This window comes from Ambystoma mexicanum, chromosome 4q (assembly GCF_040938575.1).
Source record: "Ambystoma mexicanum isolate Mex_15411 chromosome 4q, UKY_AmexF1_1, whole genome shotgun sequence".
Taxonomy (NCBI): Eukaryota; Metazoa; Chordata; class Amphibia; order Caudata; family Ambystomatidae; genus Ambystoma; species Ambystoma mexicanum.
Genome location: NC_090928.1, coordinates 617,881,883 through 617,909,099, shown reverse-complemented (window position 1 = coordinate 617,909,099; position 27,217 = coordinate 617,881,883).

The window sequence follows — 27,217 nt, the reverse complement described above, 5'->3', positions numbered from 1 at the left end:
GGTGTCCTGAAATGTTCGCAAATAAACAAGATGGTGGTGTTTTGAAGACGCTTCTAAGATCACTTGCAGTGTCCGGGGAGTGTTCGTAGGGGGTGTCCTGAGGACGCTGTCCGTATTGTTGTCAGTCAAGTTGAATGTGTTCTAAGAACACTCGCCGTGTCCTGAAATGTTCGCAAATACACAAAATGGGGGTGTTCTGAAGACGTTGTCGAACACTCGCTGTGTCTTGAAATGTTCGCAAATATGAATGGGGGTTGTGGCTGGCAAGTTGAATGTGTTCTAAGAACACTTGCGGTGTCCTGAAATGTTCGCAAATAAACAAAATGGGGGTGTTCTGAAGACGTTTCCAAGAACACTTGCGGTGTCCGGGGAATGTTCGTAGGGGGTGTCCTGAGGACGCTGTCCGCATTGTTCTCTGTCAAGTTGAATGTGTTCTAAGAACACTCGCGGTGTCCTGAATTGTTCGCAAATACACAAAATGGGGGTGTTCTGAAGACGTTGTCGAACACTCGCTGTGTCCTGAAATGTTCGCAAATATGAATGGGGGTTGTGGCTGACAAGTTGAATGTGTTCTAAGAACACTCGCGGTGTCCTGAAATGTTCGCAAATAAACAAAATGGGGGTGTTCTGAAGATGTTTCTAAGAACACTTGCGGTGTCCGGGGAATGTTCGTAGAGGGTGTCCTGAGGACGCTGTCTGCATTGTTCTCTGTCAAGTTGAATGTGTTCTAAGAACACTCGCGGTGTCCTGAAATGTTCGCAAATACACAAAATGGGGGTGTTCTGAAGACGTTGTCGAACACTCGCTGTGTCCTGAAATGTTCGCAAATATGAATGGGGGTTGTGGCTGGCAAGTTGAATGTGTTCTAAGAGCTCTCGCGGTGTCCTGAAATGTTTGCAAATACACAAAATGGGGGTGTCCTGAGGACGCTGTCCGTATTGTTCTCTGTCAAGTTGAATGTGATCTAAGAACACTTGCGGTGTCCTGAAATGTTCGCAAATAAACAAGATGGTGGTATTCTGAAGACGCTTCTAAGAACACTTGTGGTGTCCTGAAATGTTCGCAAATAATCAAAATGGGGGTGTTCTGAAGACGTTTTTAAGAACACTCACGGTGTCCTGGAATGTTCGTAGGGGGTGTCCTGAAGGCGTAGTCCGTATTGTTCGCTTGCAAGTTGAATGTGTTCTAAGAACACTAGCGGTGTCCTGAAATGTTTGCAAAAAAACAAAATGGGGGTGTCCTGAGGACGCTGTCCATATTGCTCTTTGTCAAGTTGAATGTGTTCTAAGAACTCTCGCGTTGTTCTGAAATGTTCGTAGGGGGTGTCCTGAAGATGCTGTTCGTATTGTTCGATGGCAAGTTGAATGTGTTCTTAGAACACTCATGGTGTCCTGAAATGTTCGCAAATAAATGAAATGGGGGTGTTATGAGGACACTGTCCGTATTGTTCGTTGTCAAGTTGAATGTGTTCTAAGAACACTCGCGGTGTCCTGAAATGTTCGCAAATAAACAAGATGGTGGTGTTCTGAAGACGCTTCTAAGAACACTCACGGTGTCCGGGGAATGTTCGTAGGGGGTGTCCTGAGGACGCTGTCCGTATTGTTCTCTGTCAAGTTGAATGTGTTCTAAGAACACTCGCGGTGTCCTGAAATGTTCGCAAATAAACAAAATGGGGGTGTTCTGAAGACGTTTCTAAGAACACTTGCGGTGTCCTGGAATGTTCGTAGGGGGTGTCCTGAAGGCGTAGTCCCTATTGTTCGCTGGCAAGTTGAATGTGTTTTAAGAACACTCGCAGAGTCCTGAAATGTTCGCAAATAAACAAAATGGGGGTGTCCTGAGGACACTGTCCATATTGTTCGTTGTCAAGTTGAAAGTGTTCTAAGAACTATCGCGTTGTTCTGAAATGTTCATAGGGGGTGTCCTGAAAACGCTGTCTGTATTGTTCGCTGGCAAGTTGAAAGTGTTCTAAGAACACTCATAATGTCCGCGGACATTAAAAGTTTCCATAGACCATAGTTGAAATGTTTGACTCTATGGATGTGATATGCTGCGGTGGTTGTTGCCAGGGCATAGAGTCTTGGGTGCATTTGGCCATGCACCCAAGACTCTATGCCCTGGCGACAACCACCGCAGCATATCACATTCATATTTGCTTGTAATTTTGGTTGAAAAACAAATGTATAAGGAACAAAGGTATTAGATACTATGGATGTGATATGCTGCTATGGTTCTCCTTATTATTGTATACTTACTGTTTGGTCTAGTAACCGGAGTACATGTATTTCTTGTTAATTTCTGTGATAAAAGAAAAGAGCATGTTGGTATTAGTATTTTGTAATGAATTATTACATTGTATAATCAACATACTTTTTTTTTGGACCCTCATATTTAGTAGATTACAAATCAGAGTACTGTGCAATTTGCTCAGTTTCTGTATTTGTTGCTAAAATCATTGGGACTGTGAGAGAAAAAAAAATCCATGTTGGATTAAAAAAAAAAACTTTTTCTGTTATGCTACAGGTTATTTGTTGGTTTGTTTTCAGTGTTCACTTGTTGTTTCTGGCTAATGCTTTATACTTTGGCTTGTTGCATTTTTTTGGAGCAGTAACATATTATTTATTTGTTTGCATATTATACATTTTTTAACCAGTTAGATACCAATTGGCGTATTCTAACTGTCTATTTTTTGATATATTTTAGTGGTATTGATTTATCTATTTGGATATTGTTAAATTTTGTGACAGTTAGATACCAATTGGCGTATTCTAACTGTGTGTTTTTTGGTTTAATTTAGTGGTATTCATTTATCTGATTAGTTGTTGTAGAATCTTTGAGCAGTTAGATAGCTTTTGGAGTATTCTAACAGTTTATATTTTTTTAACACAAGTTTACTTAGGGTTTAAATACAGTTTAGTTATCAAGTTTTGGTTTTAAGAACATCAAGTAAGCGTTTGTAAGATTTCCTGGTAATCTCTGCTTTCGAGTAATGGTACTATCATTACATTCAAACCATCCACATTTCTTTTTTATATATGCAGTGTACCGCCCTGAATTGGTTGTGGCTCCTGCGTGGTAGATTATACCTATTGTTATGAAGGTTTTCTTACCAAGTGATATTTGACAATGTGTGAATCCAGTCAGCTTGCAGTTGTTTTTGGTACCATCTGCATTGTAACGTAGAAGCATTAGTATTATGTATTTACTATGTGTTTGTATTACTAACGTAGAGCGATTATCTGAATTGCAGGTAGAGAGCATAATCTACCATGGTTTGCATTTTGTACAAGTCGCTGAAATTGAATGGATTCACAATTTGGTATTGATATATATATGAAGCGTTCATTGGGGATTTCTTCTTGTGTCACATTGTTGCAGAGAGTGCATGTATGTTTCCACATGTATGAAATCTGAAAGATTTCATTTATAGGTATGTTTTTGTTTTCCAGTACTTGTAGGAAGTACATTAGAAATTCTTGTGGATCTTCCTGTGAGTTTATAGTGAATTTCACCATTCCAGCACAGTAGTCCAATTGTTGTCTTATTCCATAAAAACTATACGTGTTGTCAGGATTGTTTGCTGCGTTTGTGTGAAGTACTAACATTTGTAAACACAATGGGTCTGTACTGTGTAAGTAAATGTTGTCAACAATTGGTGGTAATTGAAATAGAATATTCATTGCTACATTTGCCTAGCAATTTACACCTACTATATTTGAGAATTTAAATGGTCCAGGTAGTTCTGTATCTAACTGCTTTTTTTGGAGTTTGTCTTCCTTCTTTAAAGAAGTACCTGGTTTACTTTCCCTAATTGATTCTTTTTTGCTTGTGGTACTTGATGAAGTATTAGTTTCTTTTACTCTCTTTGGAGGATTTGCAGTGACATCCTGTTGCATTTCTGTTTGATTTATTTTTCTTTTATAACGTTTTACTTTTTGTGGAACAGAATATGTGTTTAGGTGGGGGGTGTATAGTGAGCAAAGTCTATTGTATTCTAAAATGCAAGGAATTTCAGCGTTTATTTTACTTGCATCAAAGTTGATTAGAAATAGACCGTCAAGTGTACGTAAGCGTTATAGTGCTACGTAGCTCATGCCTTCTTTACCAATATCTATCATTGCTTTGTCTAGGGTAAGACCTTGTGATTTATGAATCGTGACTGCGTATGCAAGAGTTAGAGAAAATTGTTCTCTGCGTACATACATATCTTTGAAGAGAAGGAATCTAGCTGTTGAACGTCCTATCCTTTTTACTTCTGAAAGTTTGTCAAAGAGTATATTGACAAACTGAATTTTGTTTTCGCGTGGGTATGTTTGAAAGCCAACAACTGTACCCAGTGCTCCATTAACTAGTCCTTGGTCCACGTCAAGGTTACGTTTCAGCATTACTCTGCAATTTAAGGATAATTTTAATATCTTTTCTAAGCCTGCTGTGTTTGAGATTGATTTTTCTAAACTATTTAGTCTTTTTGTGGCTTGGTCACACATGGGTAGTGTCATACCATGTACATCTAGTTTGTCTCTGGCACTAAGTTCCACGATTGGTTGCATTTCTTTACTTAGCATGATTTCATTAAATTTGCAAGAGTTGGCATTAAGGCCATACAATTGACATTTTTGTGGGCTAATTGCTCCATAACATCTGTAGCACATGCATTATCGCCATAAAGTGCATTAATGTGCCGGGTTTTCAATATTGCTTCTGCTTCTTTAGAATGTATACCAACTCTGATACTTTTTAAAATGTTGGCATAAGTGAGATCTGCAGATTGCTGCATGTTTTCTGTTAATTCTCTGTATTGGAAATGTGGCCAAAGGTTGACATTTCCAATGCTGCCAACAGTTTTACAGCAGGGTTTGTGTCCTAATGTTTTAAAAATAGGCTCACCTTTTACTGGTGTTATTTGAAGCAGATCTCCAAAAACAATAATGTGTTTTCCTGCAAAGAGCTCTTCATAGTCTGTTTTGAGTACTTCTTGTAATCTGAGGTGAATCAAAGCTAACATTAGGTTGGAGACCATGCTCACTTCATCTATTAGTAGCATTTTCATTTGTTTCAATACTCTGCATAATTCCATTGCAGCTTCTGTAGAAAGTTTGTAATAGTCTAATTTGTTCTGGTGTTCTACTGGTAATAGTAGTAATCGGTGTAATGTAACACCACCTATGTTGTAGGCAGCTAGACCTGTGGGGGCAGTGACAACAGCTCACAGTTTTTTGTTGTCAATTGTTGAAGGAGCTTGCTAATGATTTTGATTAGGAATGTTTTGCCAGAACCAGCTTCACCACTGACGTACAGTAGTATAGGTTTATAATTATGGCAGGAACATTCTTTATTTTCATGTTTTACACCATGTGCAATTTGTTTTGTTACTTCTTGACAAATGCTACTTTGCTCATTGTTTAGTTTTGATTGTAGTATAGTTAAGTCTTCTTTATCTTCATACTGACACATGGTGTTTTCTACTTCTATCATAGCTAATTCTGCCTCATTTATTATTAGTGGTTCTCCCAGTGATTCTTGGCTTCCTGTCACAGAAGGTTGACTACTGTCAGGAGTGTCCTTATCTAGTTGGGCTTGGAGTTCTTCTTCGTGTTGCTGTTAATTTTGCAACATTGTTTTGTACTGTGTAAAGTTTACATCAGTTATAGTGCTTTCATTTTCTTTGAAAGCATCCTCATATGAGTCATAGTTATCTAGTAATTGTTCTTCTTTTCTCCATGGTTTGAAGAGTTGTAGCAGGGACATGTAATATACTTCTTTATGTTGATGAGTCTTTAATGACAATTTGATATGATTAATTAAATTTTGTTTAGTGAGTTCAACTAAGCTGCCTTCACAGTTTGTCACTCTATATTTACCTTTTTTTCATCAGGTTTCATATTATTTTTGTATGTGTAGTTTTGGGCTATGTGGTATAGACACATGTTTTCCAAAGTATTACTTCTGTTTGGGTAGTATGTGTCCAATAAATAGTTTTTTTTAAAATGTCTTGGCTGTTGGGATCATGTTTGGCTATTGTTTCTATACCTTCATATGATTTTAGAACTCTTTTTCTAGATTTAGCTGGACCAAGACTTAGCCATACTATATTTTCAGATTTACCATACAATGCAGTACCAGTTAAACGATCAGCTGCTTCATATGATCCACATTCTCTATGGGTGAGCATTTTTATGCCCAAGCTGTATAATTTCTGAGACACTGTTTTATCTGATGACAGGTCATTCCAGAGGTCTTGGAGCTCTGTCTTTTCTGCTTTAGTTAAGTATGCTGTGACATATCGTGCAACTGCAGTAGACATGTCTGCAATGTAGTGCACATCTATGTTTGCATTCCATAAGTGGGCAATGATTGCATTATAATCATTGATATATTTTTCTTCTTCTTTTCTTTTTATGTAATATGTATTTTTAGGTAACTTACCTTTAACACTATGTCTAACTGAAGACATGAGGTTGTTCACTTGACCTGTATTTGTAACTGGTCTAGGGAAACCAAATCAGCATTTGGTGTAGTATTTCCCTTTGTTTTTTTTATTTGCGACGACAATATTTTCCACATTTGTGTCTTTGAAATTGTAAAATTTGTGCATGAAGATCACTATTTGTGGCTTCTGATGGAATTTCACAAGTGACATATTTTTCAATAAACTGTAAAACAGTGGCATCACTGTCTTGACCAAATTTAGGAGCATCTTTAATCCATAAAAGCATGTGGATATGCGGTGCCCCTCTGGCTTGGTATTCATTTCTCCAAAAGAAGTGTTGCACTTCTCCAAGGGGAGGAACAGTTTTATTACAAATAAAATGTAGCATAGCAATGAAGCGATGGTGAAAATATCTTGAAAGATTAACAGGATCCAAAGAACAAAGTTCTCCAGGTGTTAGTATATCTATGTTTGTTTGTTTTTATTTGATATGCGTAGGAAATTATGTAAATCTTCCCATGCATATTCTGCACAACTTAATGTAACAAACCAAGTGGGTGGGCCAAGGTTTCTGATCATACAACGTACATCTCCATGACTTTGAAACCAGTACTCTTTAGTAATAGATTTGCAATATTTGATTGTAAAACCTCATCCTTTTGTTGCCCTTTTTTTAATAATTGTGTAGCTGTCATATTTTGAAAGTGTGATCCTGATTTTAATATGTGTTGCTAGTTCACTTTCAAAGAGTAGGTGGAATATGTATTCCACATTTTGTCTAAATCTGGGATCTTCAGAATACATCCGTAATGAGCGGTATTCTGAAGCTGATATTTGAATAGGTCTATCATCATACCTTCCTCCTTTTCCAGTAGGAAAGATGCTGATTGGCAATCCTTTTGTTTGACGCGTTTGGTACGTTTCCAGTACATCTTCTACGTGTTATAACAGTACAAAGGATGAATTGTCTAATAGTCTAAAGTATTTGATATTGTAGCAGGATCTAGTAGCTCAAATTGACCAGCTTCTTGTGTTTCTTGAATTATTTCAGTTGTATCTTTCAAGTTTTCTTCAATATTAATTTCTTTGTAATATTCATTATTCTCTTTAAGATATTGGAAGACTTGTCTAACTTTATATAAATCTACCAGCTGTTGCCATATTTTTTTGTCTTTTGTAGGTACTCCATTTACTAAGATAATTAAAGATTGCTGCATTGGACATTGCACTCCTAGAGTATGCACATTTTCTTTTAGATCTAATGGTAAATAAATTACTTTTCCACGAATGCCTTTTACCAATTCAGAGGGAGGTAATTTTGCTGTTTTTGGTTCAAGGCGTATTATTGCTTGAAATGGGTGTACTGTTTGAATTATGATGCTCTCATATAAATTAAGTTGTTGTAGGGGTTTTGGTACTGGGTATAATTCCAAATTATTTGTACTAGCTTGTGATGAAGGAGTTTGGTTGTTGTCAAGTTTTGTAGTGCAGTAACTGCAAAGTATTAAGGGCTCAGTTATTTCATATTTGTTTTCTGCTACAAGGTAGAGAGCTAATTCAAACCATTTAGAATCTTCATTGTCTTCTATTTTTTATGATAGGTCGACAGTTTTTGTGTTACTTTTATAAAAAGTTCCACGGCAACATACACATACATGGTTTGGTACTTCAGCTGATGTACTTTTAAATTTTAGTATTTCTTTTTTGTATGTGTTTAGCAAAAGGTTGCCAAGTGTAGAATTGTTGCTTAATTGGTTTTATAGCTATTTCATTCTGTAAATGGCTTTCACTTCCAAAATATTTTTTCTGGATATAGTGAATTTCTTCAAGTAGGTCATTTGCTGTACCATGTAGAAGGATGTTATTTAACTTTGCTAGTGCTAAAGCAGGACTTTTAGCATAGTACAGTTTATACACTAGATTTCTTATAGTTGAATGATGTGTTGATATCCTTTTGATATCATGGAAAGTGGTTTTACAAGTAGGTCCTGTAATGCAGGCCAATGAATGTCCTTGTAGTCCTGTGTACTTGCGCACTGGACAGGTATCCATATTTTGCAGTAATTTAATTTTGATTTTGTCTTTGCTTTATACATATTTATTGAGGAATTGGCGTAAAGATTTGAAACATTGTTTGGGAAGGTTACACATTGACGTGCATGGCCATTTGTACACTAGACGTTCTGATTCAGTTGAATGGAGGGGTAATTCTAAGTTTTCAGGGCATATTTTTGTAAGGAGTACTTGTTCCATTTGGTATTATTCACTTTTTCATAACCTCGACCACTGCTATATATGGCAATTGTATTTGTTTGCTTTTGTTTGTACGCTTCTTCATTAAAATATGGTTCTGTGCTCGTAGTGTGATTCCATTCACCTCCGCAGATACTTAAGAAGTTCTTTCTGTTGACATTTCGCTTATTGAGAAGTCTTTTTTGTAATTTAGTTATTAGTTTTGTTAGTGGTTTCATTTTGTTTAACAGTAAAATAAATAACTTTATTTTGAGAAGAAATGCACTGTCCATCAACGCTTCTAAGATTAATTTCCTACGATAGGTTTTAAGCATTGAACCTGATTTCTCTCCTGTTGTTATAAGATTTTGAAGGACTTTGTGACGGTACATTTTGGCTAAAATACTTTTCTTGGTATGCTTACTTTGCACTATATTAAAATTTGAAGAAGTAGTTTTATCTGTGGTGATAGCTGATTTCTGTTAATTGTTTTTTGGTTTGTTTTACATTTTGATAGAGGAGGCAAAGTTTTTGTACTTGAAACTTCTTATGTTTCACTAAATGACTGTATTAACTGTTTTGTTTCAACTTATTTTACAAATTCTGCTAGAGATGGATGTTTATGTTGGACACTTTTATTTTCATTTGCTCTACTTTTGTGTTGCTTTCTACGGACTTGACTTTTGGTAGGCATTCTTTAGGGTCTGTTGAAAAAAATAAAGAAGGTATAGGTTGGGATGTTCTAGAATGTATGTGTGCTGTGTGCATGAGTGTTTGAGTAAGATGATAAAGATGTATGTAATGGTATGTGATTGTGCATTGGGAACTACAACTAGTAGGGATAGGTATTCTTGAATTTATGTGTTACTAAACTGGGGTTCAGATGACAAAAAAAAAGTAAGCTAGTGGTGTGGAAAAGTACAAATAGTAAATCTAATGTATACAATTAAAACAGTTGTTTGTTCTATAATATGAAAATTGTAGCGGTTCAGTTGGATAATTTGTGTGTCCAAAAATAGGAATTTGAGGGGCATTCTGGCTGTAAATCGCTGTTTAAGACATGGTGATTTTTGGACAAAATGGTACAAAATCTCTATTTTTAGGCACAGAAATAGCTTGTATTAACGTTATAGTATGTTTGAGTAATTATACAAATATTATGGTGGTATTTTACTTACTTTTTTCTTAAATTAACAGGTAACTTCTTAGTTCTTCTTTGTTCTTCGAATTCGGCTGCTTCTTTTCAGGAGACTGGTCTTCACTGCAATTGTAAAAGCTTCAAATTAGTAACTTTGTTTGTATATAGTGCTGTTTTTAATTTAGATATTGATTTTTTTAATTGAAATCCTCAGTGCCTTCTTTAAAACCATTAAACTAATTTATTTACATAAAATACATTGCATCAGTTCAGTACATATGATATGGTCTTAATGAACAAATTGTATTGAATGACTAACTGTAGCAAAAAAAAATATCTTTACTATGTCTTGCGAAATGTATAATATACCAGTGAATACCACTATTTCTGTAACTAAGCTGTTCTAGGTAATAGCGCATCAATGCCATGTCTAAATTAAAGTGATTAAGTAAATAAATAAATAAAAACAAAAAAATATGAAATTGTATAAGTATTTTTTTAAAGATTTAAACATAGATTGTGTTTGCATGCAATTTTGTTTGAATATATGTAGTCTATATATTTCATTTAAAAAATGTTAGTTTAACATGATTTGAGTGTGTGTGTATAAAGAAAGTAAATAGTATAAAGGTTTATGAGTGATAGTTGATTTAAGGAAATTGAAAAAAATACAGTAAATTCATTTTACAGATTACACAAGCTAAAAGTCTGTTTGAAAATGTGTTCATCTACTGTACAGAAAATATGCATACCTGAAGTTTGTGTTCATGCATATGGATATGCATGTAGCTGCAAGTAGAAATATTGGAGACTTGTACAGTATTTCCGGTAGATGGTGCTTGCCAATGATAAGACACTTGTACTCAGAGAGATTCACAGTACATTTGCAGTGGTGATCTATGATGATGCAGTTAGATGTAGAGGTCTTGAATGTGATTGGTGCATGGTCATGTGATTTCTTAGTAACATGCAATGAAGGAATGGCAGAGAGAGTGAAGTGGAAATGGTAGAAGGGCTGTTCATGTTACGATATGTCCGCGGACATGGCGGTATTCGCGGACATCAGGAGTTACATCTGGGGATTTTTGGGTTCAGAAGTCATGCAAATGAGAATGAGTACTAAAAGGGATTAGTCAGGAAAGTTTAGTGGGTGTGTTGTGCCAGAAGAGAGTTTCTCATATACTGTGTTTGCTGACAGAACAACAGATAGCTATGTCTGTGTATTTTAGGAAAAAGATTGTATGGATTTTGGGAGATTCATGGATATATTGGTTGAAGGTTCATGCAGAAAGCTGTGGAGTAGCTGTAGATCTTGGATTCCCACATGTGGAAGTACACTGGCATGGAGTACGTGGAATGAAGTGGTTGGACTTGCTACCTCTCTGTGCTACTTTGGAGACAGAGCAACATCCAGACATAATTGTAATTCATTGTGGAGGGAACAGTTTAGGACATGCGACTGGAATTTTTTTGCAATTTGCTATGAAAGAAGGACTTGGGAAGGTTATGGACATGTTTTCTAATTCTCAAGTGATATTTTCACGGATTGCGCAGAGACAAATGTGGCTTTGTTCTTCTTCATTTGGCCCACAAATGGAAAAAGCAAGGCGCAATATTAATAAAGCTGTTTGTGCCTTTCTAAAAGATTTTGGCATGTCTTCTTTTCACAATGAAAATATTCTGTTTCGTAGTACAAACATTTTTCGCAAAGATGGAGTCCATCTTACTTATGGTGGCAATTAGATTTTTCTGAGAAATGTACAAAATGCATTGCGACCTTCTTTGGAATTACAACATCCATTTTGAAGTAGGTGTTAAGCATTTATAGTTTTTGACTTACAAACACCTCCCAAAGGCTCTTTTCAGAGCCACCACTTCCTCCCAGAGAAAATTGCAATGTTTGTGATAGGGTAGCAACCTAAATGTTTAAATGTTCGGCGAACTGTCCGCGGACTTCTAAAAAATACAAAGGGCACTGCTTCATTTATTTTCACTTCTATTTTTTAACTGTCAAAGGCGGCTCTGAAAAGAGCCTTATTTTGTTTTTGATTTTTGATATTTTGTATTTTTTTTGTTTTTTTTATACACGACACACTAGGAGAGGAGGGGAAAGGAAGGTAAAGGGGGGACACCAACCACAGGGATAAGAAAGGGCGAGCTGAGAGAGGAAGATGTAGAGTGGCTTTTATTTGGGTAGTGAGCAAATCATCTCGTGCTCTGAGACGATAGTCTCAAAAGCACTACAAAGTCGCTCCCCCCTGCAGAGTACTGTGTCACAGTACATACATACAACTGTGACCCTCGAAAGGTAAGGGTCATCAGCATTCTGTATGGCCTGTGAGGCAGCTTGAGGAAGACTCTGTCCCACAGAGGTGATCCTTGTGGTGACAGGATCAGAAACAGAGGATGAAGTAGAGGAAATCAACCTGATAAGTTCTTCGCAAGGTACAACCCTGCGAATAGCCCCAGAGTGAAATGACCTCAGGTGTTGCTTCATAGTAGTGGTCCCAAAGCTGTACTCACCGTGCTTCCCGCGACTCAGTATCATTTTGCACTCATTGCAGGTAACACAGTTCGCACAAGCCTTAGGAACATTCCCATGAATTGTAAATAACCGCCACACCCAAGACTCACGCCAGATTCTCATCATCCTCTTCCTCCTCCTCTGCATCCTCACTCCTGTTCCCCTCTTCAGGCCCTTGGGGAGGTGGTGGTGGTGGAGGGGGTCGGGGTGGTGCTGAAGCAGGTGCAGCACCAGTTGGCAGTTCAGCAGACAGGGATGCCATCTCGATGATGGTGTAATCTGCAGGTGGCAGCAAAAATAGCTGTCTTCTGAAGAATAGCCAGAAACACAATGAGAATAAGCTCTAGAGCGTGGTCTTTTATAGGGGTGCTTGTGCGCGGTCCGCGGACATGCGCGCTGTCCGCAGACAGATCGAACACAAAAAAAAGTTTGAAAAGTTTCAAAAGGTATGTAGAAACCCAGGATTACTATGTGGGACTTGTGCCATGGTGAGATTTTATTGAAAAATATTATGGATTAATTGAAAATGTACTTTTAATTTGTTCGCGAAAAAGTCCGTGAATGAAGCGCAAGTCCGCAGGGCATCAAATGCACAGAGATTGGCTAGCGCATGCGCGTTGATGTTCTACGGACACTGTTCGGGTCCTGAACTAATTAAAATTGCGTCACACGTGAAACGAACATTTCAGGACACTGCGTGTGTTCTTAGAACAGTTTAAACTTGCTAGCGAACAGTAAGGACAAATATAGTGTTCTTCAGGACACGTCCAATTTCGTTTATGTATGAACATTTCAGGACACCAATTGTGTTCTTAGAACATTTTCAACTTGCTAGCGAACAGTACGGACAGGTATAGTGTTCTTTAAGACACCTCCATTTTCATTTAATTACAAACAATTCAGGACACCGCGTGTGTTCTTAGAACAGTTTGAACTTGCTAGCGAACACTACGAACAGGTATAGTGTTCTTCAGGACACCTCCATTTTAGTTTACATACGAACATTTCAGGACACCAATTGTGTTCTTAGAACAGTTTAAACTTGATAGCGAACACTACGGACAGATATAGTGTTCTTTAGGACACTTTAATTTTTTTTTTTACGAACATTTCAGGACACCGCATGTGTTCTTAGAATAGTTTCATCTTGCTAGCGAACAGTACGAACAGGTATAGTGTTCTTCAGGACACCTCCATTTTCGTTTATTTACGAACATTTCAGAACACCTGCACTGTCAGCGGACACCTACATTGTTTTTTTTAAAAAAAACTAAACTACTTACAACACAATATAAAAATGTAACTTTATTTAACATATACTAATAATTTATGACAGAGAAGGTGAGGCAGAAACAGGAGAATTAGGGGTTTCAACATGATTGTTATTAGGTGAAGAAGGGATGGAAGTCTCATCAAAACGTTTTGGGTTATGGAGAGGGTTTGGGGATAATTGACGGGGATATGGTGAGGAGGGACAAGTACATGTGGGGCAATGGTATGAGGTTTTTGGTTTAAAATGATCTTCCACAAATGTTTTCAAATTATTAAAATTAGTCAACAATAAATCCATTTTTTCTTCGATACTGTGAAAAGTATTATCCATAACAGGTTTTTCTGAAGTATTTTCTATTTTGGTATGCTCTGTACAAAAAAATATATATATATATATGTTAAATGTATACAAAATAATAATAATTAAATGGTTTATGTTATAAAGTGTTTACCATTAGTTTCACTATCTTGTGACATTTCTTCATGTGAATAATGCTCCTCTAGCCATTCCAGAGTACTAGACATTTCTGTGAGAGAAAAAAAAAGATAATATATTTTTGTTATCTAATACAGAAAGTTTATAAATATATGAATAAAATTATGTACACTTACTATTTCAGGTAAGATATGTCCTATGTACTCAGTGGGTCTGCTCTTGTTCTCAGTTATGTCAGGTTTGTGAGGTAATTATGTTGGAAGCCAATTTATTTTCTTGTGGTATATTCCATTTTAGAACATAGTGCATTTAAATGAATGGTTAGTGTGTTGTATATATCGGTTACATTTCTTATGTATTAGTACATTTACAGGGTAATTCATAGAAATTCGCAGAAAAGTGTCGCAAGCGGCTGGCGCAGAGTGTCCGCGTGCGATTGTCTGCGCCAGGCACGTGCGCTAAAACCGATTTCCGCGCACAGTGTATTCATGGATTTCAGGCTCCCAAACCAGCCGTGGCGCAGAGAATCGCAGCGACCCTGCAGCAGCGCCAGTAACGCCCCGAAGAACGCCCTCGCGCAAGGAAAAGCCATCAAAATCGCTAAATCATCGCAAAGGGCTGCGCTAACCCTGGACCAGTTCACCGGGCTGGCAAACAGCAAACGGCAAGCGGGGAACGTGTATTTCAGGGGTGCGCGGGAATTTCCACACGCGATTGGCCCAGTGCGAGCAAGGTATGTGAATTTCAGGGGTGCGCGGGAAGTTCCACACGCGATTTCAGCAGGGTACGTGTATTTCAGGGGTTCGCGGAAAGTTTCTCACGCGATCGGGCCTGGGGGAGCGGGCTACGTGTATTACAGGGCTTCGCGTGAATTTTCTCACGCGATCGGGCCTGGGGGAGCGGGCTATGTGTATTTCAGGGGTTCGAGTGAATTTTCTCACGCGATCGGGCCTGGGGGAGCGGGCTATGTGTATTACAGGGGTTCGCGTGAACTTTCTCACGCGATCGGGCCTGGGGGTGCGGGCTACGTATATTTCAGGGGTTCGCGTGAACTTTCTCACGCGATCGGGCCTGGGGGAGCGGCCTACGTGTATTTCAGGGGTTAGCGTGAAGTTGCACATGCGATAGTCCCAGTGCGAGCAGGGTACGTGTATTTCAGGGGTGCGCGGGAAGTTCCACACGCGATAGTCCCAGTGTGAGCAGGGTACGTGTATTTCAGGGGTGCGCGGGAAATTCCACACGCGATAGTCCCAGTGCGAGCAGGGTACGTGTATTTCAGGGGTGCGCGGGAAGTTCCACACGCGATACCAGCAGGGAATGTGTATTTCAGGGGTTCTGGGGAGTACTACACGTGAAATGGCCATGTGGGTCCTCCCAGGTGTACGCTCCACAACCTTCACGGCCCCTGCAGGCAGCCCACACCACGGGGGACTACCCTGCACCCCTGCCCATGTCCCGCAGGCAGCCCATTCACCATGGGCATGCCCCCCAGCCAACCCACATGTCACCTTGCACTACTGATCAACAATGCATGTCTCCCACCGCCCCCACCCCCCAGCAGTGCAGGGGCAGCCTCCACCAGGCCCCCACTCATGTCCCCCTGCACCCCCACCCCCCAGCATCCAGGGTCACCCTCCACCAGGCCCCCACTCATGTCTCCCACCACCCCCACCCACCAGCCACCATGGGCAGCCTCCACCAGGCCCCCACTCATGTCTCCCACCACCCCCACCCCCCGGCAGTGCAGGGGCAGCCTCCACCAGGCCCCCACTCATGTCTCCCACCACCCCCACCCCCCGGCAGTGCAGGGGCAGCCTCCACCAGGCCCCCACTCATGTCCCCCTGCACCCCCACCCCCCAGCATCCATGGTCACCCTCCACCAGGCCCCCACTCATGTCTCCCACCACCCCCACCCCCCAGCCACCATGGGCAGCCCCCACCAGGCCCCCACTCATGTCTCCCACCACCCCCACCCCCCGGCAGTGCAGGGGCAACCTCCACCAGGCCCCCACTCATGTCCCCCTGCACCCCCACCCCCCGGCAGTGCAGGGGCAGCCTCCACCAGGCCCCCACTCATGTCTCCCACCCCCCCCACCCCCCTGCCACCATGGGCAGCCCCCAAAAGGCCCCCACTCATGTCTCCCACCACCCCCACCCCCCGGCAGTGCAGGGGCAGCCTCCACCAGGCCCCCACTCATGTCCCCCTGCACCCCCACCCCCCAGCATCCAGGGTCACCCTCCACCAGGCCCCCACTCATGACTCCCACCACCCCCACCCCCCAGCCACCATGGGCAGCCTCCACCAGGCCCCCACTCATGTCTCCCACCACCCCCACCCCCCAGCCACCATGGGCAGCCTCCACCAGGCCCCCACTCATGTCTCCCACCACCCCACCCCCTGCCACCATGGGCAGCCCCCACCAGGCCCCCACTCATGTCTCCCACCACCCCCACCCCCCGGCAGTGCATGGTCACCCTCCACAAGGCCCCCACTCATGTCTCCCACCACCCCCACCCCCCAGCCACCATGGGCAGCCCCCACCAGGCCCACACTCATGTCTCCCACCACCCCCACCCCCCGGCAGTGCAGAGTCACCCTCCACCAGTCCCCCACTCATGTCCCCCTGCACCCCCACCCCCCGGCAGTGCAGGGGCAGCCTCCACCAGGCCCCCACTCATGTCCCCCTGCACCCCCACCCCCCAGCATCCAGGGACACCCTCCACCAGGCCCCCACTCATGTCTCCCACCACCCCCACCCCCAAGCCACCATGGGCAGCGTCCACCAGGCCCCCACTCATGTCTCCCACCACCCCCACCCCCGGCAGTGCAGGGGCAGCCTCCACCAGGCCCCCACTCATGTCTCCCACCACCCCCACCCCCCAGCCACCATGGGCAGCCCCCACCAGGCCCCCACTCATGTCTCCCACCACCCCCACCCCCGGCAGTGCAGGGTCACCCTCCACCAGGCCCCCACTCATGTCTCCCACCACCCCCACCCCCCAGCCACCATGGGCAGCCCCCACCAGGCCCCCACTCATGTCCCCCTGCACCCCCACCCCCCAGCATCCAGGGTCACCCTCCACCAGGCCCCCACTCATGTCTCCCACCACCCCCACCCCCCTGCCACCATGGGCAGCCCCCACCAGGCCCCCACTCATGTCTCCCACCACCCCCACCCCCCGGCAGTGCAGGGGCAGCCTCCACCAGGCCCCCACTCATGTCTCCCACCACCCCCAACCCCCAGCCACCATGGGCAGCCCCCACCAGGCCCCCACTCATGTCTCCCACCACCCCCACCCCCCGGCAGTGCAGGGTCACCCTCCACCAGGCCCCCAGTCATGTCCCCCTGCACCCCCACCCCCCAGCATCCTGGGTCACCCTCCACCAGGCCCCCACTCATGTCTCACACCACCCCCACCCCCCAGCCACCATGGGCAGCCTCCACCAGGCCCCCACTCAAGTCTCCCACCACCCCCACCCCCCGGCAGTGCAGGGGCAGCCTCCACCAGGCCCCCACTCATGTCTCCCACCACCCCCACCCCCCAGCCACCATGGGCAGCCCCCACCAGGCCCCCACTCATGTCTCCCACCACCCCCACCCCCCGGCAGTGCAGGGTCACCCTCCACCAGGCCCCCACTCATGTCTCCCACCACCCCCACCCCCCAGCCACCATGGGCAGCCCCCACCAGGCCCACACTCATGTCTCCCACCACCCCACCCCCCGGCAGTGCAGGGTCACCCTCCACCAGGCCCCCACTCATGTCCCCCTGCACCCCCACCCCCCGGCAGTGCAGGGGCAGCCTCCACCAGGCCCCCACTCATGTCCCCCTGCACCCCCACCCCCCAGCATCCAGGGTCACCCTCCACCAGGCCCCCACTCATGTCTCCCACCACCCACACCCCCCAGCCACCATGGGCAGCCTCCACCAGGCCCCCAGTCATGTCTCCCACCACCCCCACCCCCCGGCAGTGCAGGGGCAGCCTCCACCAGGCCCCCACTCATGTCTCCCACCACCCCCCCCAAACACCATGGGCAGCCCCCACCAGGCCCCCACTCATGTCTCCCACCACCCTCACCCCCCGGCAGTGCAGGGTCACCCTCCACCAGGCCCCCAATCATGTCCCCCTGCACCCCCACCCCCCAGCATCCAGGGTCACCCTCCACCAGGCCCCCACTCATGTCTCCCACCACCCACACCCCCCAGCCACCATGGGCAGCCTCCACCAGGCCCCCACTCATGTCTCCCACCACCCCACCCCCCAACCACCATGGGCAGCCTCCACCAGGCCCCCACTCATGTCTCCCACCACCCCCACCCCCCTGCCACCATGGGCAGCCCCCACCAGGCCCCCACTCATGTCTCCCACCACCCCCACCCCCCGGCAGTGCAGGGTCACCCTCCACCAGGCCCCCACTCATGTCTCCCACCACCCCCACCCCCAAGCCACCATGGGCAGCCCCCACCAGGCCCACACTCATGTCTCCCACCACCCCCACCCCCCGGCAGTGCAGGGTCACCCTCCACCAGTCCCCCACTCATGTCCCCCTGCACCCCCACCCCCCGGCAGTGCAGGGGCAGCCTCCACCAGGCCCCCACTCATGTCCCCCTGCACCCCCACCCCCCAGCATCCTGGGTCACCCTCCACCAGGCCCCCACTCATGTCTCCCACCACCCCCACCCCCCAGCCACCATGGGCAGCCTCCACCAGGCCCCCACTTATGTCTCCCACCACCCCCACCCCCCGGCAGTGCAGGGGCAGCCTCCACCAGGCCCCCACTCATGTCTCCCACCACCCCCACCCCCCAGCCACCATGGGCAGCCCCCACCAGGCCCCCACTCATGTCACCCACCACCCCCACCCCCGGCAGTGCAGGGTCACCCTCCACCAGGCCCCCACTCATGTCTCCCACCACCCCCACCCCCCAGCCACCATGGGCAGCCCCCACCAGGCCCCCACTCATGTCCCCCTGCACCCCCACCCCCCAGCATCCAGGGTCACCCTCCACCAGGCCCCCACTCATGTCTCCCACCACCCCCACCCCCCTGCCACCATGGTCAGCCCCCACCAGGCCCCCACTCATGTCTCCCACCACCCCCACCCCCCGGCAGTGCAGGGGCAGCCTCCACCAGGCCCCCACTCATGTCTCCCACCACCCCCACCCCCCAGCCACCATGGGCAGCCCCCACCAGGCCCCCACTCATGTCTCCCACCACCCCCACCCCCCGACAGTGCAGGGTCACCCTCCACCAGGCCCCCAGTCATGTCCCCCTGCACCCCCACCCCCCAGCATCCTGGGTCACCCTCCACCAGGCCCCCACTCATGTCTCACACCACCCCCACCCCCCAGCCACCATGGGCAGCCTCCACCAGGCCCCCACTCAAGTCTCCCACCACCCCCACCCCCCGGCAGTGCAGGGGCAGCCTCCACCAGGCCCCCACTCATGTCTCCCACCACCCCCACCCCCCAGCCACCATGGGCAGCCCCCACCAGGCCCCCACTCATGTCTCCCACCACCCCCACCCCCCGGCAGTGCAGGGTCACCCTCCACCAGGCCCCCACTCATGTCTCCCACCACCCCCACCCCCCAGCCACCATGGGCAGCCCCCACCAGGCCCACACTCATGTCTCCCACCACCCCCACCCCCCGGCAGTGCAGGGTCACCCTCCACCAGGCCCCCAATCATGTCCCCCTGCACCCCCACCCCCCGGCAGTGCAGGGGCAGCCTCCACCAGGCCCCCACTCATGTCCCCCTGCACCCCCACCCCCCAGCATCCAGGGTCACCCTCCACCAGGCCCCCACTCATGTCTCCCACCACCCACACCCCCCAGCCACCATGGGCAGCCTCCACCAGGCCCCCAGTCATGTCTCCCACCACCCCCACCCCCCGGCAGTGCAGGGGCAGCCTCCACCAGGCCCCCACTCATGTCTCCCACCACCCCCACCCCCCAGCCACCATGGGCAGCCCCCACCAGGCCCCCACTCATGTCTCCCACCACCCCCACCCCCTGGCAGTGCAGGGTCACCCTCCACCAGGCCCCCACTCATGTCTCCCACCACCCCCACCCCCCAGCCACCATGGACAGCCCCCACCAGGCCCACACTCATGTCTCCCACCACCCCCACCCCCCGGCAGTGCAGGGTCACCCTCCACCAGGCACCCACTCATGTCCCCCTGCACCCCCACCCCCAGCATCCAGGGTCACCCTCCACCAGGCCCCCACTCATGTCTCCCACCACCCCCACCCCCCGGCAGTGCAGGGTCACCCTCCACCAGGCCCCTACTCATGTCTCCCACCACCCCCACCCCCCTGCCACCATGGGCAGCCCCCACCAGGCCCCCACTCATGTCTCCCACCACCTCCACCCCCCGGCAGTGCAGGGCACCCTCCATCAGGCACCCACTCATGTCTCCCACCACCCCCACCCCCCTGCCACCATGGGCAGCCCCCACCAGGTCCTCACAATCCCCAATCATGTGCGTAATGGTCAGCCTCCACAGCCAAAAAGCCCTACCAAGTAACCCATTCACCCACATGGAAATGGAAATCACATGTTACACCCCCAATGTTCATGAAGCTAATGAACCCATGTCCGTCACACACATTTTTTGCAATTGAATGTGAAAAAACACAACATGAAATGCATGAAACCAATGAGATGATACCACACAGTGAACTATGCCAACAAAATTGTATTTAAAAAAATAAAGAATGCTAAAGAAAGAAAACTAACTACAATGTAAATGTGAAAAAATAAGCTGCATGTCCGCATAAAAACACAAAACAAGAAATCCAAATCCTAAAAAATGTTGTCCAAAGTCAAATGTAAAAAAATCTCCATGCAACAAAGAACTATGTACAAAAATAACAAGGGTCCATGAGCCCAACTGAACTAAGGAAACCTCCTAAAAAACCTACCTAAATATCAACTATATACAAAAAGTGGAGCAGTGTCCGTCGACTCCAAATCATAATAAGAACGAAAGGAAACCTAAAACTAAAGAACTATATACAAAGGCGGCGGGCAAGTCCAGCGGCTCACTCTGTGGTGTCCCGGGCCAGGGCATCATCGAACTCCTGTTCGATGTCCCAGAGGCGGTCCAGTTCCATGGCCCCGAGGGTCCGCAGGGACGACGCTGTGCCCTCCTCCAACCCCCTGCGGATTGCCTCGAGGCACTCGGCCTGCCTCAGGGCCCTCCGCATGGAGTTCTCCGCTCTGACCATTGTGAGCCGCGCCTCTTCCGCCCGCCGCCGCTCCGCACCTATGGCGTGGCCCAACCGCTGCCACACGGAAGACACTCTCTGTCCTGGGTCCCCCTGCCCTCCGGCCGATGGCCGCCCCTCCGATGTCGAAAGCCCCGAGCCTTCATGTCTCCCACCATGTTGCTGCTGCTGCTGCTCTGCCTCTGCACGTGCACATCCTCCGCCGGCTGGGGTGCACTTGTTGATGTGGCCACCCCTGCTGGATGTCCGACTCCCGACTGTGGCAGGGATGCCTTCTCCACCAGCCTGGCCGCACCGTCAGAGGCAGCTCCACAGGGCACCCAGGTGACTGATGGGTGGGAAGATGGCACAGAGGACGACTGGCGCGTAGGGGGTCCAGTTGAGGAGGGGGTCGGAGCAAGCCCCATCAGATGGAGGAATCCGGCCTGGGTGACCTGTCCCAGCAGGCTGACGTGGTCAATGAGCCATTCGAGATGACGTGCAATCTCTCCATGAAAAGACTGCAGGTCACCTCGCATGGCCCGTTGACGCAACGCCACACCAGCCAGGACAGGCTCAACCCAGACCTGGATGGCCACGTCCGCAGGCAGAGGAAGGCCAGTTGACGTCAGCTCATCCCCTGCCTGAAAACGGGTCTGGACGTAGGCATCCCTGCTGGTGCAAGATGATGCAGCGACAGGATCGGGGACAGGATTGCACACAGGCACCTCCACGGCCGCCTGTGCTGCCTCCTGTCCCTGGTCCTGCACTGCACCACTAGCACCAGTGGGATCCCCACCTCCAGACCCCGTCTCTGGTGCTTGCGCGGCCCCCTCCTCCACCAAACCCTCCACCAACCTGGATGACTCCGTGCCATCTTCCCCTGTTGGGCCCTGTGGGGTCCCAGCTGCCCCTTCTGCTGCCGAGGAGTCCAACTGCAACCTCCGCCTCTTGGACCTCCCCCCGGCAGCTGCGGCCTGGGACGCGGCACCGGACTCCTCATTCCCCGACGAGATGACAACACGGGAGGGGAGCCGGGCCTTGCGTCTCCGGCTGGCGGTCGGATCCCCGCCGCTGTGCTCCACAGCACCTTCTCCGCCCTCTTCATCAGTTGACGCTGCAGACAGGGAGAAACAAAACACAGGCATCAGGGCATTGTACAATGGACACATACACGCATGACAGTTGCACAGGAGTGGCATTGGCATACCTCAGACATGTCATCACAATCCCCAACACACATGTCATTGCAACTGGCACACATGAGCCATACCACAGCCATATCGCAACTGCCACCACCATCCCTACACATACAACAGCATCAGCAGCCAAAGGGGAGCCAGACATCACATGCAACACAGGAAGTGCACCACACATGTACACACACCACCACACTTGCATGCATGTCTACACCTCTGCCAAGTGTCGCACTGTTCAGACGGGCATCCATGTCACATCTGCCAATCAGGCTTCCACATACCGCTGTCACATGCATCCATGTTGCATCACTGTTGCACCCTTGTCAAATACACACACATGCACATGTACACAGTGCTCATACATGCAGCCGAAAACAACATACATGCCTGACATCACTGACATGTCTACTTACATACACATTCATCCAAACATGTGTGCACGCACAACTGCATTTGCCATGCAAGCCCACACACACAAGCACCATCCATGTCTCACACATTACAGCCCTCGCATGTGTCATCCCCACGGCCCTGTACACCCCCACCCATACTCAACCCCATACAAACAGATGTGCAACCGGCACAATGGCGAATGATCACCACACGCACTGCTCACAACCAGGATGCATGTCCACTCACCGCTCGACTCCAGACGGGTCTGCTTCTCTAGGACCTGGACGTGGAGCGCTGGGGATATGCGTTCCAGGACCCCCATCTGTTCTTCCGACAAGTGGCCCCGGCGCCCCTTGTAATCCTCTGCCTTCAAGAGGCGCCGGGCCTTGTTCAGGGTCCTGGACCTGAAGTCCTCCCAGCGCTTCCGGACATGTTGTAAGTCCCGGACTGCCACCCCCTCCGCGTTGATGGCAGTCACGATGTCAGTCCAGATCCGAGTCTGTCCTTCCTTGTCGGCGCGGGAACTTCCAAAGAGGGCATCATACTGCCCCAGGACTTGCTCCACCAGGACACCAACTTCGGTGGCACTGAAGCTGGTGCCCCTCTGCCTCTCTGGCTGGGGGTTGTCAGTGGTCACAGATGGTGTTTGCCCCGACATGACAACCCCAGAGGCAGGAGTGGGTGGGCAACTGGGTCCTGGGGCTGGGCTGTGGAGCGATGGAATTCCAGTCGGGAGTCTTCGGTTCCAGCAGGGGTGGTCACAGCAACAGCACCCCTGGATGATGTGCAGGCAGCAAATGGCAGTGCACGTGGGCAGCAGGCAGTGAGGCAGCAGCAGATGGCAGGTGGGAGCGTGCTCGGGGCTCTGGGGGGGCAGTAGTTCGGCCTTCTGGGCAGGAGCGTGGTCTTCCGTGTTCTTACGCGTGGCCAGCTTGGTACGGAGTGATTTGGCACGTGAAAATCCTGCACGTCAGCGTGAAAACCGAGGAAAGGCCCTTAGCGCGTAAGCGCGTCAGCACGCATACGCGATTCTATTGGGCCAAAGGCCCTCAGCGCGTAAGCGCGTCTGTGACGTGACCCGCACGGGTGTTTCCCACATAGCACGTGATGACAGAGCACACGTGGAAAGACTGCACGTCAGAGTCTCATCGCGTGTGATTGGTGGAAATGGCCGTACAGGCAGAAGTGACAAAGCGTGTAATTGGTGGAAATGGCCGTACACACAGAAGTCACAAAGCGTGTAATTGGTGGAAATGGCCTAGCGCGTACACGCCACGTAAGTGACGTTGAACGTGTGTGCCTGTATAAAAGGTACGCGTAGAACACCATTTCCTTGTACGTGCTTTTCGTGGAGAGCGAGTGGGTGAATTCTGTACTTCTTGTCGGTTCACACGAGATTTACTTCACGGCGTTTCAAGTTCGTATTCCCTGTTACCTCTGACAGATTTTTCTCTTTTTTCTCTTTTACTGGTTTACCTGGGCCTGTTCCCTCAAACAGTGTTCCCTTCTACTGTTGTCCTGTCTCCTCAGACAGCGTACAAATCTTCTTTTGGCGGGGGTGTTGCCAACCAAACGCGCTCCTTTTTCACGCTCTTTTACCTGGTAGACGGTGAGTCACGCACGTATCTAACATCTGTGCTTGCCCCGTGTCTAGCCTACCCCTTCAGAGGTCATTCTAGGCTGCGTGTGACACGCATACGTTCATTCTTGTGTTACTGGGTGCCACAGTGTAATGCAGGTTTTTCTTTCTGCACACGTGGTCTAGGAGGGGTTGCGTGCACGTCATCTCCCTTTTTTGGGGCTCCTGTGCGTAGCGTGACCCGTCATCTTTCCCCAGGGGTTACAATCAGCCTTGCAAGAGCACTAGGGTACAATTACCATCTGGTACCCAACCCCTTTGACCCCCAATTGCCCAGGACAATATTTTACAGCCACTCCCATACGCACATCAACATCAGTGCCATGGTTGGGAGGCGAGGTTTCCGTAAGGGTGGCAAAGGTGGAAGAGCCACAAGTGGTGGCCGTGGTGGATCCGGTAGGGGACGTGGTCGTTACTTGCAGGGTGAGCCTGTCCCCCCATGTGTGGAGGACCAGTCAAGGGCACCCATTATCCCCCCCCCTCCCGTTGAGGCTGATGTGGCTGACACCATCCATGCTCAGCCCTTGTTGGACCAGCCCATTGTGGCACCAGACCTGGCTGACTCCATGGCTGACTTCCAGGTCAGCAGGCCTATGACACGTGCGCTGGTGCACGTTGATGTCACCATGCCACGTGCATCTGGGGCAGCAAGGTCATCTGCTGCACCAAGTAGGCAGGGCGGAGAGGCTGCAGGGGCAGCTGCGGCTCCATCCACCCCAGCCCTCACACACCCAGCCCGGACAGTGTCGGTCCTAGTCCATGCTGCTGATATTCCCCCTGACACCATCACACTAGAGCCAATGCCTGCACCAACTCCCATGCTGAGTGTGCAATCCCACACTCCTGATACAGAGTCCACCAGGGCTCCTGCCCCTAGTGTCCAGAGTGGCGCAGGACACTCAGGATCACCACCACCTTCCAAGCGGAAGAGGAAGAGTGCTCGTCCGGCACAGGCTGATGCCCCAGACACGGCTACACAGTCCGGCCCGTCCAGGAAGCCCAGCTTCACGGATGACGAACTGAATGCACTTGTCGAGTATGTGTCCGCACATGACAACGAGATGGTCATTGTTGCAGGATCCAAGACCACACCTGCACAATGCCAGGCACACTGGCAGACCGTTGCGGACATCGTAAGTGCCCTTGGAATCGTGAGGCGCACAGCCAATGATTGCTATAAGCGCTGGAATGACCTAAAGCGCAGGGCAAAGAGTAAGCTGGCCTCAAGTCATGCCGCAACTCTAGTGACTGGAGGTGGGTCTCCAGTAGTAGACATGGAACTCACTCCACATGAGTCAGTCGCTGGGACCTACGTCACGGAGGAACAGATCCAAGGCGTGGGAGATCTCCCTGATTACGAGGCATTGTCCGGTGAGTGCACATGCATGTGTGTGTCATCCATGTGCATGGTGTGTGTGAGGGCTTCTGTTTGTGTGCCAGGTGAGAGTGTGTGCGCCTGAGTCATATGGGTCAGCCATGTGCTTCATGCAATACATCCTGCGCAGCTGCATTTGGCCATAGCTGTATCCCTTCTGCCAACAGTAGACATGTAGTCCAACTGCACGCCAGTTGCCCTTGAAGTGTCACCTTGCCACAACATTGTTGCAAAATTTAGCACTGTTCATTTAGTCAGATATTTTCCATTACACCACTTTTACTAGGCATGTCCCAGTCCTCTAGTCACATGTCTGACATGGCTATGGTAAAGTTGAGTGACTTTGTTACCTGGATATCATTTGTTCAAACATGTCCCTGTGCAATTGCACCATTTCGGATTGCCAGCTCCAGATGAAGAATCTGACCTGTTAGAATTAGAAAAGCTATTACATGCGGGAACTGGACAGTATGCATAGGTGCTGCCCTCCTCTCCATCTTCACTCAATAGCAATGGTAGATGCCATCTGTGTGATGGCATGTGTGTTTCACCTGCCAATCACAGGCCAATGTGTGATGCCACTGCCAGGCAGCATGCAGAAAATGTGTTCATCTTCAATCTTGGTGTCATCAGTGTGTGCCATTTGCCTGCCCTTCATACGCAGTGAGGGTGCATGCATGGGAGGGTTTTAGTCATGTGGGACATGTGTCAAACAAGTACTGTTTCTCTTGCTTCTCAGCCCTCATTGTGTGCCATGGTGCTAATGCCTGTTTCCATTTCTTTGTTTTTATGTCTTTGCAGGGGAAGACGCACCTGATACTGCTGGGGTTGTGGAGATGGTGCAGACCCAGGAGGGGCCCGAGGGCCGACCAACCACCAGTGAGGGACGTGGTGTGGTGGTGGGTGAGAACCCACAAGTGCTGTAGGTCCTGCTCTCAAGTGGTGTCTCTGGCTGCACCTCCCCCGAGCTGTACTCAGGTGTTGATTCGGATGAGACCTCCTTGCCGTCGCAGGTGAGTGTTCCAGGGAGGGATTCTGTTCTGTCTCACCCAACTGCACCAGGGTCAGAACCCTCAATGGGGATGTCAGTGTTGGCAGCTACGCCTTTGGTGGTTACGGATGCTGGGTCACACTCTGCGACATCTGATCCTGTTCCTGGGCCAGCAGATCAGAGGGGGAATGCAGTCCTGCAGCCTCAGGCAGTGCCGGCACAGCAAGGCGCAGTTCGCCTTGCCCCAGACAGGTGTGGTGCCTGCCGACGTGGTGGCCGTACGGCACCTGGCAATACTGCATGGGAGCAATCCATTTATGGTATGGCAACCCAACAGGCAGCATCATCCGAGATGATGGCTCAGGCCATGGATAGGGTGG